A 20111-nucleotide genomic window follows, 5' to 3' on the forward strand; every position below is an offset into this window, starting at 1 on the left:
CTGGGGCAATGGGTGCGCAGAGGCTTGGCTAGAGAGGGGTGAGAGGATCTGGGGAGGGGGAGATGGGGTGACACTGAAGCCCATCTGTTTTGCTAGTCTTCTGGACAACTATTTCAACTGGGAAGGTGGCATTTATCCATGCTTCCCTGCTGACAAATCAAAGTCCGAAAGGGCTCAACTGTTTGGAAGGGGGTCTTCTTGGGCTCAGTCTCCATTGAGACCCCATGTGAGGGATCAAGGAGTTGAATGCTCCACTGGTCAAATCCCTGTCAAAGTCTTGGAGCCCTGCTACTATCAGATCTTTTGGGTCTGCATATGTGTGCGGGGGAAAGTGGGGAGAAGTGCAAACGGATGTTTGACCTCCAAGCCCCAATTCCCAAGTCAAAGTAAATCCGATTGTCTGATTGAAAAGAAGCTTGTTGTGGGCAGGAAATGTGTCTGTTTATTGTTATATTGTACTCTCCCAAGCACTCAGTACAGTGCTTTGCACACAGTAAGCTCTCAATAAATACTTTGAATGAATGAATGAATGAATGAATGAAAAGATGGTCTTGGCCTGAATCCAGTTGACAGCCAATGCAGGCTTTCCACTACAGGAACAGGGCAAAGCGTTGTGGGACTTCTCGTTTTCCTATTTAGTGTCACCTCAGCCCTCTCAGTATCAGTCAGTCAATCATATTTATTGAGCATTTACTGTGTGCAGAGCACTGTACTAAGAATTTGGGAGAGTACAAATAGCAGTTTAACAGATACATTCCCTGCCCACAACAAGCAACAGTCTAGAGGGGGAGAAAGGCATTAATATAAATGACCATAGTCAGAAGACCCTTGTCTCATAACATGAGTGGTTCTTAGACAGTCATCTATCAATTATATGTTTCAAGTGTCTTCAGGGTTCCCTTTTGTTTCCTGCTCCCCTAAAGGCAAGCCCAAGCCCTAGGGCCCAGCTTCCAGGGAAGCAATTCCTTCTCTGACTTTAGCCTTGGCCCCTGAACTGGCCCTCGGTTTGGTCTCTCTAGAGGATCTTCAGGACCACCCCTGTGGTAGCCCTGGCTCCAGCCCTCCTAGCCCTCTGACAACCCTACAGCCTGGTCACGCTGAGTTTCCCCACACAAGCTCGTTGTGAGAAAGGGAATGTGTCTGTTTACTGTTGCATTGTACTCTCCCAAGCACTTAGTACAGTGCTCTGCACACAATACATGATTAATAAACACAACTGAATGAATGAATCTTCCTAGTAGCTTTGCTACTGCTCTCGATCCCTCTAATAATAGACGATGGTATTTGTTAAGTATTTACTGCGTATCAAGCACTGTACTAAATGCTGGGATAATGATGGTGTTTATTAATTGCTTACTATGTGCCAGGAACTGCACTAAGCGCTGGGGTAGATACAAGCAAATCGAGTTGGACACAGTCCCTGTCCCATGTGGGGCTCACAGTCTCAATCCCCACTTTACAGATGAGGCACAGAGAAGTGAAGTGACTTGCCCAAGGTCACTCAGTAGACAAGTGATGGAGCCGGGATTAGAACCCATGACCTTCTAACTCCCAGGCCCGTGCTTTATCCATTACACCATGCTGCTTGGTCCCACAGGGGGCTCCCAGTTTAAATAGGAGGGAGAACAGGGATGCAGATGAGGGAACGGAGGCACAGAGAAGTTAAGAGACTTTCCCAAGGTTACCCAGCAGGTATGTGGCAAAGGCAAGAATAGAACCTAGGTCATCTGACGCCCAGGCCCGTGCTCTTTCCACTAGACCACACTGCTTCTGTTGCCTGGGTCCTTCTGGGCCTGGTTCCTCTCCCTTCTTCTTCCCTCTCCAGGGGAAGAGAGGGCGGTTCCATTGTGAGGGAATCCAGCAGACTCTGTTGTTTGTTTTGGGTTCAATGGCATCTCATTTACACGTGTTAATTGCAACTAATTGGCACTAATTGGATGAACAGGAAACCCTCTGGGAGCACTCATACCTTTAATTTGTAGTAAATATCATTAATTAACATATGCTAATTAGAACCAATTAACATTGATTAAGGGTTGCCAGCTACTTGGAAAGTACAACTATCCATGTTGCATTAAGTCAGCACAAAATATGATGCACGCTTGAAAGCTAGAAGAGCCGTATGTGGCCCATGGCTGCCCAGACTGGCCCACAGCAGAACGAGCTGGTCCACTGCTGGTCTGGCTTTGCTCCCAGTAATAATAATAATAATAATAATAATAATAATAATAATAATAATAATCGTGATATTTGTTAAATTCTTACTGTGTTCCAGGCACTGTACCAAGAACTGGTGAGGAAACCGGGTCCCTGTCCCACGTGAGACAGTCTTAATCCCCATTTTACAGATGAGATAACTGAGGCAAGGAGAAGAGAAGTTGCCAAAGGTGATATAGCAGACAAATGGCAGAGCCGGAATTAGAACCCAGGTCCTTCCGACTCCCAGGCTCGTGCTCTATCCACTAGACTACGTGGAGACATGGTCACCAGGCTGCCCAGCCAGAGGCAAGGAGAAAGCTGTATCTGAGGGACCTGCTGCCTGTGAGGTGGACAGGGTCTCCAGTAAGAAGGACCTACCGATGAATACCCCAATGGGGACACTGATCTGTGTCCCCTAAGAGATAATAATAATAACAACAACTGTGGTATTTGTTAAGTGGTCACTATGTGCCAAGCACTATACTAAGCGTGGGAGTGAATACAGATATATCAGATTGGACACAGTCCCTGTCCCATACAGGGCTCACTGTCTTAATCTCCATTTTACAGATAAGGGAACTGAGGCAGAGAGAAGTGAAGTGATTTGCCCAAGGTCACACAGCAGATAAGTGGCAGAGTCAGGATTAGAACCCAGGTCCTTCTGACTCCCAGGCCTGGGCTCTATCCACTAGGCCATGCTGATGCCGAGGTGAGATCCTTCAACTCAAAGTTATCACGTGGCCAAGCTTTCCACAGCTCCTTTTCCAGAGGATAGGAAATGTGTTGGATAGTTGCAGTGATCTCCCCCTTTTAGACTGTGAACCCACTGTTGGGTAGGGACTGTCTCTATATGTTGCCAACTTGTACTTCCCAAGTGCTTAGTACAGTGCTCTGCACACAATAAGCACTCAATAAATACGATTGATTGATTGATGAAGAGGACTCGAGGTGTTGGGAGTAAGGACTGGGGAATGGAAGGGAATGTGGGGATTCAGTAGGTGTATACGGAGGTGGCAGGTTGGGGAGGGTGGGAAATGTGATAGATAGGGAAGATGGTTTTCCTTTAATTACCAAGGGCATTGTGTCAGCTTAGACCTGGCTTCTGACTAACAATAATAATTCTGATACTTAAGTGCTTACTATGTGCCAAACACTGTGCTAATTATTGGGGTAGATACAGTATACTCAGGTCAGACTAAGTCCCTGTCCCACGTGGGGCTCACTGTCTACGTGGGGAAGAGAACAAGTATTTCATTTCATTTTACAGTTGAGGGAACTGAGGCACAGAAAAGTTAAGTGACTTTCCCGAGGTCACACAGCAGGCAAGTGGCAGAGCTGGGATTAGAACCCAAGTCCCCTGATTCCTGGGCCAGAGCTCTTTCTGCTAAGCTACGCTGCTTCTAGGAAGCAGAAACTGTCCTCCAGTTAATTTGCAATATTTAGCAGTGCCAGATCTGGGGTTGGGAAAAAAGAACAAAGCTGGAGAGAGGAGCAGGAGGCAGGGTTGGCTTATCTACAAGCCAAAGTGGTGCTTAGTATGTGCCAAGCACTGTGCTAGCTGTTGGGGTAGATGCATTTTACTCAGATCAGACACAGTCCCAATCTCACATGGAGCTCGCTGTCTACACGGGGAGAAAGAATATTTAATTTCCATTTTACAGATGAGGCACAGAAAAGTTAAGTGGCTTACCCAAGGTCACACAGGAGGCAAGTGGCAGGGCTGGCATTAGAACACAGGTCTCTTGACTCCTAGGCCAGAGCTCTTTCCACTAGGCAACTCTGTTTATAGGAGGCAGAAACGGTCCCCCAGGCAATTTCCAGGATTTAGCGATGCCAGATCTGGGGACGGGAAAAGAGAACCAGGCTGGTGGGAGGGGGAGGAGCAGGAGGCAGAGTTGGCTTATCTACAAGCCTGTACTCTCCCCGGGGGGCTAGTGGAGCAGGAACTGTGCAGATAGGAGGGTCAGACACACCAGATACAGAGAGATAGTTATTAGTTATTTTCCATAAAGCCCCTGGAAAGATGGAGATGAGATGCCAACCCTGGAATAAGGCCCAGATTGAGAGCGTGGGGCTGGGGCTTCCTGCCCCCCACTGAGGGTTCTGGGGTGGGGGAGGATCAAAGAAGGTTGGCGGGGGCGGGGGGGGGGGTGTCCTTAGGAGCATTTGGCCAGAGAGACCCCAGCTATACAGTTCTATCCCTGAATCTGATTTTTCAGGGGCTCCTAAGCAAGAATTGCCTGCTGATTCTGAAGCTGGGAGACAGAATTCCTGGATTCAGTCCCGGGATCCCTTGCTGGGAGACCTCTAGAAAACGGCAACTCCTTTTCTGGGCATCCCTCATTGACTGTTTGGTCTTCCTAGTTGTGAGTGGACCACCCTGTTCTCTGATTGCTTGGCGACAGGGACTCCCTGACAGGGTATGAGCTAGCGGAAAGGGGATGGGGCTACGAGTCAGGAGTCCCGGGGTTCAAGCCTACCTCCGCCACTGGTTCCGCTGTATGCTATCTTGATTGAATTGTTTAATCTCTCTGGGATTCACTTTCCTCACCTAAAATATGGAAATAATAATTCCTGCCTTTTCCTGGGTATTGTGAGGGATGTTGTGAAAATAGAACAAGGTAAGTGATGTGAAACCACTTTGGATATATAAAAGTGAGCAACAACAGAGGGAAATCAGATAACAATGGTAATGATAATAATAATGTTGGCATTTATTAAGCGCTTACTATGTGCAAAGCACTGTTCTAAGCGCTGGGGAGGTTACAAGGTGATCAGGTTGTCCCACGTGGGGCTCACAGTCTTAACCCCCGTTTTACAGATGAGGTAACTGAGACACAGAGAAGTTAAGTGACTTGCCCAAAGTCACACAGCTGACAATTGGCGGAGCCGGGATTTGAACCCATGAACTCTGACTCCAAAGCCCGGGCTCTTTCCAGTAAGAGCTCCCTCCCCCAGACTGAGCCCCCTCTTTCCTTTCCCCCAGTCCTCCTCCCCATCCCCCCGCCTTACCTCCTTCCCCTCCCCACAGCACCTGTATATATGCATATATGTTTGTACATATTTATTGCTCTATTTATTTTACTTGTACAAATTTGTTCTATTTATTTTATTTGGTTTATATGTTTTGTTTTGTTTTGTTGTCTGTCTCCCCCTTCTAGACTGTGAGCCCGCTGTTGGGTAGGGACTGTCTCCATATGTTGCAAGCTTGTACTTCCCAAGCGCTTAGTACAGTGCTCTGCACACAGTAAGTGCTCAATAAATACGATTGAATGAATGAATGAATGGTACTTCTCATTCTTATTCTTCGTGATGGCACAGTTCTCAGAACAAACTATGTCTCCCTCAAGTATGCTCCACACCCTGGTGTGAGCCAGACCCATGCCTGGAGAACAGTGGGATGTGAACAATCAATCAATCAATCAATCAGTGGTATGTATTGAATGTATACTGTATGCAGAACGTGGTATTTGAGAGAATACGATACAACGCATTCTGTAGAAAAGATCCAGAGTTCACAGAACCAGAACTGGAGAAGAGAGCGTGGGGAAAGAGGTCCTAATCTACATCTGTATGCCATGCTGAACTTCGTCTGTCCTTGCACTTTAGGTAGGAGACTTACCCGGGTCAGCATGGCCTAATGGTAGAGCATGGGCCTGGGCTCCTCCACCTGTCTGCTGTGTGACCTTGGGCGAGTCACTTCACTTCTCTGAGCCTCAGTTTCCTCATCCGTAAGATGGGGATTGACCGTGAACCCCATGTGGGACAGGGACTGTGTCCAACCTGATTACCTTGTGTCTACCCCAGTGTTTAGTAGAGTGCCTGGCACAGAGTAAGCACTTAATACCATAAAGCAAGAAGAAAAAGAGGTGCTTTAGGGTATCTCACAGACAGGCTGGCAAAGCCTTTCATGTGGCTTAATGAACAAAAGGATCTAAATTAATTCTCATTCATTATAATCTTAGTAACCATTGCCAAATAATTCAATCCAGTACACACGTTAACAGGCTCAGGAAGCCGCTGGGGCAGCTGGAGAGGAGGCCTGGACTGGACTCTGGCCAAGACTTTGGACTTTCTGGTCCCCCAGAGGACCTCTAAGGGATAGGAGGGCTCACTCCTTTGCTATGTGTCTATCTAACCACCAGACCAACAGCTACATAGGGTGCCCCATCACCTCTCTACTCTCTACCTAACCTCCTTCCTTTCCCACTACAAACCAAACTGCACTCTTTGCTCCTCTAATACCAATAATAATCCTGTCAATAATAATAATGAGAAGCAGTGTGGACTAGTGGATAGAACCCTGGCCTGGGTGTCAGAAGGACCTGGATTCTTACCCCAGATCCACCACTTGTCTGCTACATAACTTCGGGCAAGTCATTTCACTTCTCTGGGCCTCAATTACCTCATCTGTAAACTGAACTGTAATCAGCTCAGTACTGAACTGTATGAACAATTGTATTGAACTGTAATCAGGGAACTGAGGCCCGGAGAAGTGAAGTGACATGCCCAAGGTCACACTGCAGACAAGTGGTGGTGGAGCCGGGATTAGTACTCATGACCTTCTGACCCCCAGGCCCGTGTTCCATCCACAATGCCACGCTGCTTCCCATATTCCTTCTACCCAGGACTCCATCCCTTTGATATTTTTTCAGACCTGACATTTGAAACATGCAATGCCATATGTATTGCCACTCTCAGGTAATTATCACGTAAAATTAAGCTAGTCTTGTACATGAAACTAGCAATTAGCCAAGGATTGAAGGTCAAAGAGATCTCATTTGTAGAGTCTCTAACAAAATGTTAAGTATAAATGTGTGTCAGATGGTCCACGAGGCTGGATTATATGGGGTCATGACAACAGGGCTCAAGTGCCATCAAGTGCACTGTCTCCAGTCTGCTGGGCACAGCAGTAGGACCTGGGATTTATAGCTCGCAGGTCTCTCATCCTGCACTCGATCTAGGGCACGTCCTTAAAGGGGTCCATCTCTGCCAAACAGCAAACTGTCATGGTTTTGAACAGCACTTTGGGGAAGAAAGGGACACACACATGCACACACACACACACACACAAACCAAACCGACAGGAACTGTTTACATTTCCTAGGTAAAGGACTCTATTTCAGTGCAATTATTCGATAACCATAACCCATGTCCAGGACCATGATGGAAAAAATCATCATTCACACTGCTACTGAGTTTATGTGGCTGGGTGGTATGCTGTGAATAGAGTTAATCCAAGTGTGAGCATGCAGGGGGAGTCATAATAATAATAATAATAACAATAATAATATTTGTTTAATTGGGTTGGACACAGTCCCTGTCACACGTGGGGCTCAGAGTCATACTCCCCGTTTTACAGATGAGGTAACTGAGGCCTTGAGAAATGAAGTGATTTGCCCAAGGTCACATAGCAGACAAGTGGTGGAGCCGGAATTAGAACCATGAACTTCTGTCTCCCAGACCTGTGCTTTATATACTACATTATGTGCTTATGTATGTACCCTGCATATAACTGAAAATATATGTAACTTAGGTATGTATAGAATCACTGAATATGGGCCTTTTCTACATACCTATAGATTTAGAGGTCTCTAAACTGTTAGTTGGACTTAGAGACCATATTTTTAGCATTTGTTAAGCATTTACTATGTGCTAATCCCTGTACTAAAATAAGAACGTATCATAGAACAGTGCTTTGCACATAGTAAGCGCTTAACAAATGCCATTATTATTATTATTATGGGAAGGGTACGTGTCTACCAGCTCTGTTGTATTGTACTCTCCCAAGTGCTTAGTACAGTGCTCTGCACACAGTAAACTCTCAAAAAATAGGGAAACAGCATGGTCTAGTGGATAGAGCAAATTCCTGGGAGTCAGAAGGACCTGGGTTCTAGTCCTACTTCTTCCACTTGTCTGCTCTGTGACCTTGGGCAAGTCACTTCACTTCTCTGGGCCTCAGGGACCTCATCTGTAAAATGGGGATGAAGACTGTGAGCCGCATGTGGAACAGGGACTGTGTCCAACCTGATTGCCGTGTAACACCCCCAGTGCTTAAAACAGTGCCTGGCACGTAGAAAGCATTTAACAAATACCATAATTATTATTATTATCTAGCCCGGCACTTTGAACAGTTCCTGGTGCATAGTAAGTGCTTATTAACAAATACCAATCAATTAGTTAGAAAAAGCCCCACATAAAGTTCACAGCCCTCAGACCTGGCCACCCTACCCTGAAGCCTCCCCACTTCCCAGACTGATCCTCGCCTCCCACCAGGAGGAGACCCTTGGGCAGCATATCAGGGAAACTATACAGCCCCACTCCTTCCTGCCCTCCATCTCCCAGATTTCTCCCTCTGGTTCTCTGTCTCCATCTCTCATTCTATGCCTTTGTGATGTTCTGCCTGTCTCTCCGGTGTCTGTCTCTGTCATTTGGCCCCCCACCTGCTCTGGACTCGGCTCTGAATTAGCCCTTGGGCCCCTCCCCAATCCCCCACTCTGTAATAATAATAATAGTGGTATTTATTAAGCGCTTATTATGTGTCAGGCACTGGGCTGAGCACTGGGGTGGATACAAGTAAATCAGGTTGGACACAGTCCCTGTCCCAAGTGGGGCTCATAGTCTCAATCCCATATTATAGATGAGATCACTGAGGCACAAAAAAGTGAAGTGACTTGCCCGAGGTCACAGAGCAGACAAGTGGCGGAGTCAGGATTAGAACCCATGGCCTACTGACTCCCAGTGCTAAATCCACTATGCCACTGTAGCACTTACGTAGACATTTATTTACTCTGTAACTTCCTTTACTTGTAAATTATTTTAGTGCTTGCTTCCCTGCTGGATTAAGACCTTGAAGGGAGGCATCTAATAATTCTATTGTACTGCCCCAAGTGTTTGGTGCAGTGCTCCACAAATGGTAGGTGCTCAATAAATATGATTGATTGATTGTAAACTGTTAGTCCCCTGTAGACTGCAAGTTTCTTGTAGGCAGCAATCATGCCTACCAACTCTGTTGAATGGTACTTTTCCAAGTGCTTAATATAGTGCTCTGCACATTGTAAGCACTCAATAAATACTATTGATTGATTGATTGATTGGGTGTCCTCCACCCTAGAGACTCCTCCTCCCCCTTACCCAAGGTTCAGAGCAGCTGGGACACAAGAGAGTAGATGAAGGTGGATTTTTAACCAGAGGTGGAGGCTGAGTGGGAGATGGAAGGATTAGAGGGTGAGAAGGAGAGGAGAAAGGAGAAGAAAGGAGAAGAGAAGAGAGGAGACAGTCAGTCAGTCAATCTTATTTATTGAGTGCTTACTGTGTGCAGAGCTTTGTACTAAGTGGTTGCAAGAGTAAAATATAACAATATAGCCGACACATTCCCTGCCCACAATGAGCTTAAAGTCTAGAGGGAGGGACTGACATTAATATAAATCAATAAAATTACAGATTTGTACATCAGTGCTGTGCTGAGAGAAGAGGGGAGGGGAAGAGAGGGAAGCAGAGGAGAAGGGAGGGAAGGGAAGAAGAGGAAGAGAGAGAGAGAAGGTGTTTTGCGGGTAGTCAGGAATGCCATGTCCTTCCTGGGGGTTGGGGGGGGGGGGGTGTTTTGTGTGCATTCAATCAATGCATCATATTTATTGACTGCTTACTGTGTACAGAACACTACTAAGTTCAGTGTTTCTGGAAAGTTGCATGTGTGTAAATTTGTAGGGAGAGAAGTGGGTTTTTTTAATTACAGGGGAAATTGTGTGTGTGAGTAATTACAGGGATGGTGTGTGTGTGTGTGTGTGTGTGTGTGTGTGTGTGTGTGTGTGCCGGGGGAGGTTGTTGGGGGGAGGGGGCGGGAGGTATGGCGGAGGCTTTGTGAGGGGCTATATAAAGATGCTGGAAGCAGAGATCTCAGCTCTACAGCTTGGGACGGAGAGACGATCTAGGTCTACTCTCAATTCTCACTCTGATGGGCCCAGACTCTGCTGATATTAACGCTTTACAAGATGCGGAGAATTTTCCATACCGGGCAACACGAAATCATTAAGGCGAAACAATAAATAAAAGGCTGGGAGTTATTATAAAGCTGACAGGACACGGTGCCTTCTTGCAAAGCAAATATGAATTATTTCAGAACATTTTTTAATGAAAAATCCTCTGTTCTTCCTCCCTAGCTCTGTAATCCATTCACTCCTGGCCCCCCTCTCCCCTATCTATAGCTCGTGGGAGAAATGGGGAGGGGGTGGGAGGAGAGGGAAGGAAAGGCAGGGGGAGGGAGATGCCTCCTAAACTAGTAGGGATCATTGACACAGAGACATCTTGCTAGCCTCAATTTAGCTACATCAACCAACCAATCAATCAATTGTATTTATTGAACGCTTACTGTGTACAGAGCACTGTACTAAGTACACTAGAGCAACAAAAGAGAAACAATCCCTGCCCACAGCAAGCTCACAATCTAGAGGGAAGACAGCTGGGGTGGGCAGGTGAAAGTGTTCACTTACCTGGTTGGGAACATATGACTTAGTGGATAGAGTCAGAAGGTCATGGGTTCTAATCCCACCTCTGCCACTTGTCTGGTGTGTGGCCTTGGGCAAGTCACTTCACTTCTTTGAGTCTCAGTTCCCTCATCTCTTAAATGGGGATTAAGACTGTAAACCCCATGCGGGACAGGGACTGTGTCCAACCCGATTTGCTCGTATCCACCCCAATGCTTAGTACAGTGCCTGGCACATAGTAAGCACTTACCATCATTATTATTATTTCAGTACAGTGCTTGGCACATAGAAAGCCACAAATATTATCATTATTATATTATTATATAGGAATAGCACCTTAAATCCAGGGGCTTGGTCATGATCTCTTCCCTCCTGCCACCTCGCTCATCCTTGAATTTGCCCTGGGAGCCAAGAAGGGAGAAACTGAGACCCTTTCTGGGCTCAAAGGGGGAAAATAATGGATCGGAGTCACACAGTAGGGTCAGGGAGAAAGGTGGGCATAGGATTGAGGAATAGGGGCTCCCCTGAATCTGGAGATCTCGCCAATCCAGTCCATCTCCAGACTGTAAGCTGGTTAAGGGCAGGGAACATGTCTTCTAGTACTGTTGTACTGTACTTTTCCAAGTGCTCAGTACAGTGCTCTGCACATAGTAAGTGCTCAATAAATACCACTGATTGATTGATCTCTCCCCATCCCCCCTACCTCTTCACTGGAGGAAGCTGGCCTGTGTAAGTTAAGTGATTAATAGGGGTATTGATTTATGTATGTGTCTCTGAGTTTCACGGGCTTGACCATGTGCTTGGCTAAGCTCAGTTTGCTGAGCCACGCGGACCGGTCACGGACGGGTTTCCGTGGGGCTGTGGGTTTGAGGAACTTGTTGGTTTGGTAACATGCAGGTGTCTGTGTGTGCAAGACCACTGACTGAGGGGAATGGGACCCCATAAAGGCCCACCGGGGAGGGGATTTTTCTTCCCCACGCCTTTTTTGGGATATACAGTCCTGATAACACTGTTCAGCAAGCTGATTATTCATTCATTCATTCACTCATTCATTGGATCGTATTTACTGAGTGCTTACCACGTGCAAAGCCCTGTACTAAGCACTTAGGAGAGTACATTACAATAATGAGCAGGTAAGTTCCCTGTTTCCCAGTACTTCATACCCCAGAAAGAGGGCTTGGTTCCTTCTAAGTAGTTGTGTGGAAGTGTCAGGTGTGTGTGTGTGTGTGTGTGTGTGTGTGTGCATGTGTTGGGTATGTGTGTATGTGTGTTTTATGGTACATGTTAAACATTTACTATGTCAGGCACCGTACTAAGCAGTGGGCTGATTCAGGCTAATCAAGTTGGATTCAGTCCACGTCCCACGTGGAGCTCACAGTCTTAATCCCCATTTCGCAGATGAGGTAACTGAGGCTCAGATAAATTAAGTGATTTGCCCAAGGTCACACAGCAGACAAGCAGTGGAGCCAGGATTAGAACCCAGTCTTTCAGACTCCCAGGCCCCAGCTCTAACCACTAGACCACGCTGTTTTTCCTCACGGTGTGTGTGTGTGTGTGTGTGTGTGTGTGTACAGGCACACAGGGGTTGCATTCTGTCACTGGCCCCTGATTAGCTGGGGATTGGGACCATTTAGGTGACAATTTATAGCTGCACCTGACCCCAGTCTGTGCTTTCTAGGGTCCCGTCCAGAATGCGGTGGAGTCGGCCTGAGCCCCGGGCCCAGCGTCATGATTTATTAGCTCCAAGGTCTTTGGGGAGCAGCTCTGCCTCTCACCGTCCGCTCCTGCACCAGATGGGCCGGCTGCTGCTCCCTTGATAAGCTCACGGCCGCATGGAAGTGGCCCCTCTATACCCCAAATCCCTTTAAGGCTGTGCATCTCTGCTTTTGGGGGGTAGGATAGGGATGTGTATGTGTATGTGTATGTGTGTGTGTGTCAGAGACTGAGAGAGTGTGTGTGTTTGTGTCTGTGAGTGTGTGTGAGAGTGTGTGAGTGTGTGAGAGTGTGTATGTTTTTTTCTCTCTTTTGGTCTTTCTGTTTCTCTCTGTCTCGCTCTCTCTGTCTGTCTCTCTCATCTCTGTATCTGCCACTCTGCCCCAAGTCCTTCTTCAGGACTGCCACTGTTGCCCATTATTGGAAAGTCAAAGCCCAAGGCTTGCAAAAATATAGACCCATCCAGACCTACGCGTGGAAACGGGCAGGCACAAACACATGACGCACATGATGAGCAAATGCATACATATACTGCACATGTTGCAGAAACAGATGCAGACACATACATATACCTACAAAACCACTGCTCAAATACAGAAGAGAAACAGATGAGAATCGGCAGGGTCTAATGGTTAGAGCATAGGCTGGGAGTCAGAAGGACCTGGGTTCTAATCCCTGCTCCACCACTTATCTGCTCATGACCTTGGGCAAATCACTTAACCTCTCTGTGCCTCTGTAACCTCATGTGTAACACACTGGCACACAGTAAGCGCTCAATAAATATGACTAACTGAACAAATAAAATGGGGATTAAGATTTTGAGTCCCATGTGGGACAGGGACTGTATCCAACCTCATTACCTGGTATCTACCCCAATGCTTAGGGCAGTGCCTGGCACACACAAAGTACTTAAAAAATGCCATTAAAAAAATACCAAGAATGTCAGCCTCTGGATAACTCATATATCTCTGGAGTCTTAGATAATGTGTAGTGTTTACATCAGATATGGGCATTAAAATTGATTAGTCAACCAATCAATTGTATTTACTGACTGTTTACTGTGTGCAAAGCACTGTACTAAGTGCTTGGGAGCGCACACTCTAACAGAGTTAGTAGACATGCTCTCTGCCCTCAGTGAGCTTATAGTCTTGAGGATTGTAAAAGCCTTATTAAAATCACATTTCCTCCAAGAGGTCTTCCTTGAGTAAGCCCTCATTTCCTCTTCCCCTCTCCCTTCGGCATCACCTCTCCAGTTGGATTCAAACCCTTTATTCACCCCACCCTCAGATCCACAGCACTTTTGTACCTATCCCTAATTTATATTAATGTCTGTCTTTCCCTCTAGGCTGAGAGTTAGACGCAATATGGCCTAGTGGGAAGAGCCCTGCGTTCTAATCCTGGCTCTACCACTTGTCTGGTATGTGACCTTGAGCAAGTCACTTAACTTCTTTGTGCCCCAGTTGCTTCATCTGTAAAATGGGGATTAAGACTACGGAGCCCCATGGGAACATGGGCTGTGTCCAACCTGATCAGCTTGTATCAACCCCAGCGCTTAGTACAGTGCTTTGCACACAGTAAGCACTCAATAAATAAAATTAACAAAGAGCAATTTTTTTTAAAGTTCCTTGTGGACAGAAAACATGTCTACCAACCCTGTTATAGTATATTCTCCCAACAGTTTAGTACAGTGCTGTGCACCCGGTAAGCGCTCAATAAATATGACTGATCGATTTTCCCTATGTGGTGATACCTCTAAGCACAGCGATTTGTCGTGGATAGGCTGAGGCCAAGACAGGCAAAGCAGGTGACTATAGTTCCAACCAGGAGGGTCTTAAGATTGAGGGGGTGTTATGACAATGTGTGTATGTGTGTGTGTATGTGTTTATGCACACACAAAAATGGGCAACTCCCAGATTCCCCAGGCCCGCCATCTTGGGCGGGTGGGGGAGATCCAGTGTAGGGCGCAAGGGCTGCACTGGGCAGAAGGTTACCTCTGGAAACAAAAAGATTGGAGTAAATTATTATTCCCCCCGTGGCTTTCCCAAGGAAACTGGAAGCGGCAGCTTGAAGCCCGTTTTCCTATTTGATGGGGAATCAGATAAATGGCAGGCAGCTTGCTCTGATAAGGCCTTGCTCTGGGCACAACCTCTCTCTCTGAAAGCCTCTTACTATGCATAGAGTCGGGCTATCTGTGCAGCTGCACCTTGACACAAATATATCTGCACCCGAGATGAAGCAATTCCCCCAGAAATTACAGCAGGGGGATTGCATCTGGGGAGGGGACTGGGGGAAGCTCGCTCGGAGCCTGGAGTGGGGGTTGGCGATGCATTGCCATTTTTTCACAGAACGCTCCTCCCCGCCCCCCCCACCCCCACCCCGGCACGACTCTGCACAAAAACATTCTTTTTTTTCCCACCACCTTTTTGTAAACCGTTTTCAACTTCCCATTCTCTTGTCCTCTCCATCTAATCCATAAAACATAAAATTAAAAAAAAAATCCAACCCTCAGTTTTCCGAACCGACCAGAGAGTCAGAACAGAGACTCAGTCAGTTAGAAATAAACCCTTCGCAACCTATTAATGCAAACGTTGGGTGGGGGAGGGGCGTGTGAATGGATAAGTGTGTGAGTGGATATGTGAGATGATATGGGAGTAAGTGTGAGCCTGTAAATGTTGAGTGTATCAGTGTCTTTGTGTTAGACTGACAGGGAGGGCATTGCCATGTATGTCAATAAGTGTGCGTGTGTCTCCCTGGTATATGCGGGAATAGTCACTGAATTTACACCAAGAGGAGTATACATGGATGAGTATACAGGGGGACTCTAGCACAAAATTCAGCACAGATTTCTGGGCTCCCTTTTGTAGTAATTATGGTAGTACAGAGACCAGTCTGCTACAAGCCTGAAAGGGCCCGTGGAGGTGTCACCCTGCAGAATCTCTATCTGGGGTGTAGGTGCGGGTGTGTACATGAGAGTGCATGAGTGAACATGTGAGGGTGTGTGTGCCCATCCGAACATTCATGCATGTGGGCGGATGAGTGTCTGTGAGTGTTAATGTGTGCATGTAAGTGCACCCTCCTGATTGGAAGGGGGATGGAAGGGAAGGGGTTTCCTCCCACTCCAAACTGGCACCTGCCACGGGTTGGGATGGCGGAGCAGATGACGCGGAGTCGGCTGACAGATGCCACGGCCCGAGCCTCGGCCTTTGTCTGAGCAAGAGAAAATCACACCCTCTCCATCCCTGCTTTCCCTCCCCCCACCCCAGCTCCCAGGCCGCTGAAGCTGGGCTGCCTCTCCCACGTCCCACACAACGGGGGGCTACTGGGGGGATTGTGCCCTGGGCTGCAGGGGAAACAGAACCAGCTGGGTGGGGTAGATGGGGTAGGGAGTTTGGTGGTAGGGGGAAAGACAGCCACTTAGAAAATGGAGCTGGGGATTGGAGAGGTGGGCCAGTGGGGAGACTGGAGCATAGAGCCTTTTTATTTTTTTAAGTGGCCCACGGGTCTCCGGGCTAGCCGTGTGATGGAGGGAGTGATAATAATAATAATAATAATGATAATAATAATAATAACTGTGGTATTTGTTAAGCGCCAGGCACTGTACAAAATGCTGGGGTGGATACAAGCACATTGGGTTGGACACAGTCCCTGTCCCACTCAGAGTCTCAATCCCCATTTTACAGATGAGGTAAACTGAGGCCCAGAGAAGTGAAGCGACTTGCCCAAGTCATACAGCAGACAAGTGGAGGAGCTGGAATTATAACCCATGACCTGATATCAGGGAGGGTTCTATTAGAGTCAGCCTTGTAGCTGATATCTCCCTATCAATACCTAATCCAGGGAGAGAGTTTGCTAGAGAGAGGCTGGGGGAATGGGAGCACGACCTTATTGTCTATCATTAGATATTGGACCAGACCCGCAAACAACAGTCAGGGGTCCTGCAGGGAGCATGGCTCAGTGGAAAGAGCACGGGCTTGGGAGTCGGAGGTCATGGGTTATAATCCCGGCTCTGCCACTTGTCAGCTGTATGACTTTGGGCAAGTCACTTCACTTCTCTGTGCCTTAGTTACCTCACCTGGAAATGGGGATTAAGGCTGTGAGCCCCATGTGGGACAATCTGATTACCTTGTCTCCCCCCAGGCTTTGAACAGTGCTGAGCACATAGTAAGTGCTTAACAAATGCCATCATTATTAAGCGCTTCCCCCTTCTAGACTGTGAGCCTGCTGTTGGGTAGGGACCGTCTCTATATGTTGCCAACTTGTACTTCCCAAGCGCTTAGTACAATGCTCTGCACACAGTAAGCGCTCAATACGATTGAATGAATGAATGGTGATCTGCACACAGTAAGCGCTCAATAAATACGATTGAATGAATGAATGAATATGAAAGTGTGACTGTCAGCTCTTTGCTGGCAGGGTTCGTGTCTACCAACTCTGCTATATTATACTCTCCCAAAGCGCTTATTACCGTGCTCTGCACACAGTAAGTACTCAATAAATATGATTGATTGATGAAGGAAGAACACCAGTCCAGGTCAATCCAATCCCAATTGATAGAAGCTCTTAGCTTTGTTCCAAAGAGCTTGGCTCAGTTTGGGTGTGATTGCCCGTGATGTAAAAGCCCCCCACCCTAGGGATCCTGGGAGAACAGAGCCAGGGGACCCAGATTCTGAGGAATAAGGCTATGAACCCCACAGTTACCTCATCTGTAAAATGGGGATTAACATTGTGCATTTCATGTGGAACAGGACTATGTCCAATACAATTTGCTTGTATCCATCCCAGTGCTTAGAACAGTGCCCGGCACATAGTGAGAGCTTAACAAATACCACGATTATTATTATCAGCTTGTATCTAATGTGTCTCATATCGCTCTATTGTATTCTCCCAAGTGTTTAGTATCGTGCTCTCCAAACAGTAAGCACTCAATAAAATACCATGGAGGTCATTCATTCAATTATATTTATTGAGTGCTTACTGTGTGCAGAGCACTGTACTAAGCGCTTGGGAGAGTATAATAAACAGACACATTCCCTACCCACAAAGAGTGTACAGTCTCGGGGGGAGGGACAGACATTAATATAAATAAATAAATCACATATATGTACATAAGTGCTGTGGGGCTGGGACGGGGGATGAATAAAGGGAGAAAGCACAGAAGGGAGTGAGAGGGGACCATTTTTCCATAAAAACGCTCAGGACATGTTTCCCCACTCCTCAAGAAACTCCAGTGATTGCCCTCCTCATCAAATGAAAACTCCTCACCATGGGCTTCAAAGCACTCAATCACCTTGCCCCCTCCTACCTCACCTTGCTACTCTCCTACTACAACCCAGCCGACACACTTTGCTCCTCTAATGCTCACCTCGATCTAATCTATCTCGGCCCCAACCCCTTGCTCACGTCCTGCCCCTGTCCTGGAATGCCCTCTCTCCTCAAATCTGACAATTATTCCTCCACCACCTTCAAAGCCTTATTGAAGGCACACATCTCCTCTAAGAGGCCTGCCCTGATTAAGCCCTCCTTTCCTCTTCTCCTATCTCTTTCACACCACAGAGAACCCAAGAGGCTGTGAAGCAAATTAAAAGCCCCAGCCCTCTGAGGTTGTGTGACCCAAGCCTAGATATGATTAACACACAGTCCTGGCTTTAAAAGGGAGTCCTGGGGTGTGGCTGGCTGAACTGGGCAGGAAACACTGGGGCCTCAAGTGATCAGAGCCCTAACTGGGCCTTACCCAGGGCCTGTGGGGTCAGCTGGGGACACGTAAGGAGGTGGACAACGGTCTCTCTGTCCTTGCAGTCGCCACAGAAGTCAAGGACTGGTTAGCTGAGTTATTGGCCCCAGAGCCAGGACTCTTAAATTGAAGGGGTGTTAGAACAGTGCCCTGCATGTAATAAGTGTTCAATAAATAGGCCTGATTAATTGATCTTTCTACTGATCCTGCATCCATACATCCAGCCTGTTATCTTGTTTGGCTCATCTAACCTTTAAGTTCTGGCCCCACCTTAGTCCTCACCAGTGAGAACTGATTCTGTCAATCGATCCATCAGTCGACGGTGTCTACTGACTGTGTACAGTGTGCAGAACACTGTGCTAACACTCGGGAGAGTACACGAAAGTTGGTAGGTCCCATCCCTGCCCTCAAGGGATGACCACTCCTGGGGGATGCTGGGTCATCAGTTTCCAAATAACAATAATAATAACTGTGGCATTTGTTAAGTGCTTACTATTCGCCAGGCATTCTACTAAGTGCTGGGATTTATACAAGCAATCGGGTACCTGCCTTGCAAAGCGCTCACAGCCTCAATCTCCATTTTATGGATGAAATCACTGAGGCCCAGAGAAGCGAAGTGACTTGCCCAAGGTCACACAGCAGACAAGTGGCGGAGCCTGGATTAGAACCCATGACCTTCTGACACCCAGACCTGTGCTCTATCCACTGAACCATGCTGTTTCTTCCCGAGATGCGGACGGATCTGTTAGCCCCTAGTCGTTCTCATTAAAATCCATATTTATAATTTTTTTTAAAGGCGAATTATTTATACAGCAAACCAGAACGGGGCCTCCTGCGTCCGCCAGCCTCTCGTGTAATTACATATTTTGGCCGCGTGCTGTGCCCAGGATAAATCTGTATGGAAATTTGCGGGCGCAGCTTCTCGCGCAGGCACAGATGCTAATTTTTAAACCACACTATCTGGGCTGTTTCTCATTTTCATTTTCCCCAACGCGGAGCGAGATTAGGCCACATTAAGCACCATGGGGTCCATTCTCCCGCTCGGCCGCGTGCGTGGCTCCCAGTGGCATTAATAGGAGCGTCACGCCTGTACGGAGCGGTGCATCCACCCTAATTGCAGGACAAATTGTACGTTTGAGACTTGGGAGCGTGCGGGAGGTGCGACGCGGCCAGGCCGGATCGGCTCTGCCGCTGGAGGAAGGCCGTCACGCACCCCGGGGAAAGGAGTCCAATTCCGCTGTGAGGGAGCCCATGGGGTCTGAGGATGGGGGAACCCCCTCCGACCCAGGGCTCATCATCATCATCATCATCATCAATTGTATTTATTGAGCGCTTACTGTGTGCAGAGCACTGTACTAGATGCCCTTTCTCCCTCTCCTGGAACCCCTTCCTGCCTCTCCTATTAGCCCTGGGTTGGATCCAAGTTCCCATCTCAGGGTCGCACCTGGAGAGTTTCCAGTACTCTACCAATCTCGACTATGGGAGGGAAAGTCAAGCAGAGGCCTACCCATTCCATGCCTAGCTTGGGCAGTGGCTAGCGAGTGGAAGGCAATCTGTTACAAGTCAAAATTCACCCATGCTGGGCAGCAGCAGCATGGGAGAGTCGAAGGTGGACACTCAAAGTTACTGCATGGAAGGAGGCAATGGTAAACCACTTCCATATTTTTACCAAGAAAACTCTACCAGAACGATTGTAGGTGGAGGTGGGGCATTCTGGGAGAGATGTGTCCATGGTGCCACTAAGGGACAGAGACGACTTGACAGCATTAAACAAGACAAGGATCCAAGATCCGAGATCTGAGGTCAGACAGGGTCCCTGTCCCATGTGGGGCTCGCAGTCAACGGAGAGGGAGAACAGAGATTTAATCCCCAGTTTACAGAAGAGGAAATTGAGACCCAGAGAAGTTAAATGATATGCCTGAGTTCACCCAGCAGTCAATATTTATTGAGCGCTTATTGGGTGCCGAGCACTGTACTAAGTGATT

The 20111-nt window shown here is 47.4% G+C and overlaps 1 non-coding gene across 1 annotated transcript; it reads left to right on the plus strand.

Annotated features, from left to right (window-relative positions):
* Window positions 1-19552: 19552 nt before the first annotated feature.
* On the plus strand, window positions 19553-19690 carry LOC119939803. Its single transcript, XR_005454766.1, has one exon. It is a non-coding gene; the product is annotated as a small nucleolar RNA SNORA7 (small nucleolar RNA).
* The last annotated feature ends 421 nt before the right edge of the window (window positions 19691-20111 follow it).

Source organism: Tachyglossus aculeatus, chromosome 17 (genome assembly GCF_015852505.1).
Source record: "Tachyglossus aculeatus isolate mTacAcu1 chromosome 17, mTacAcu1.pri, whole genome shotgun sequence".
Taxonomy (NCBI): domain Eukaryota; kingdom Metazoa; phylum Chordata; class Mammalia; order Monotremata; family Tachyglossidae; genus Tachyglossus; species Tachyglossus aculeatus.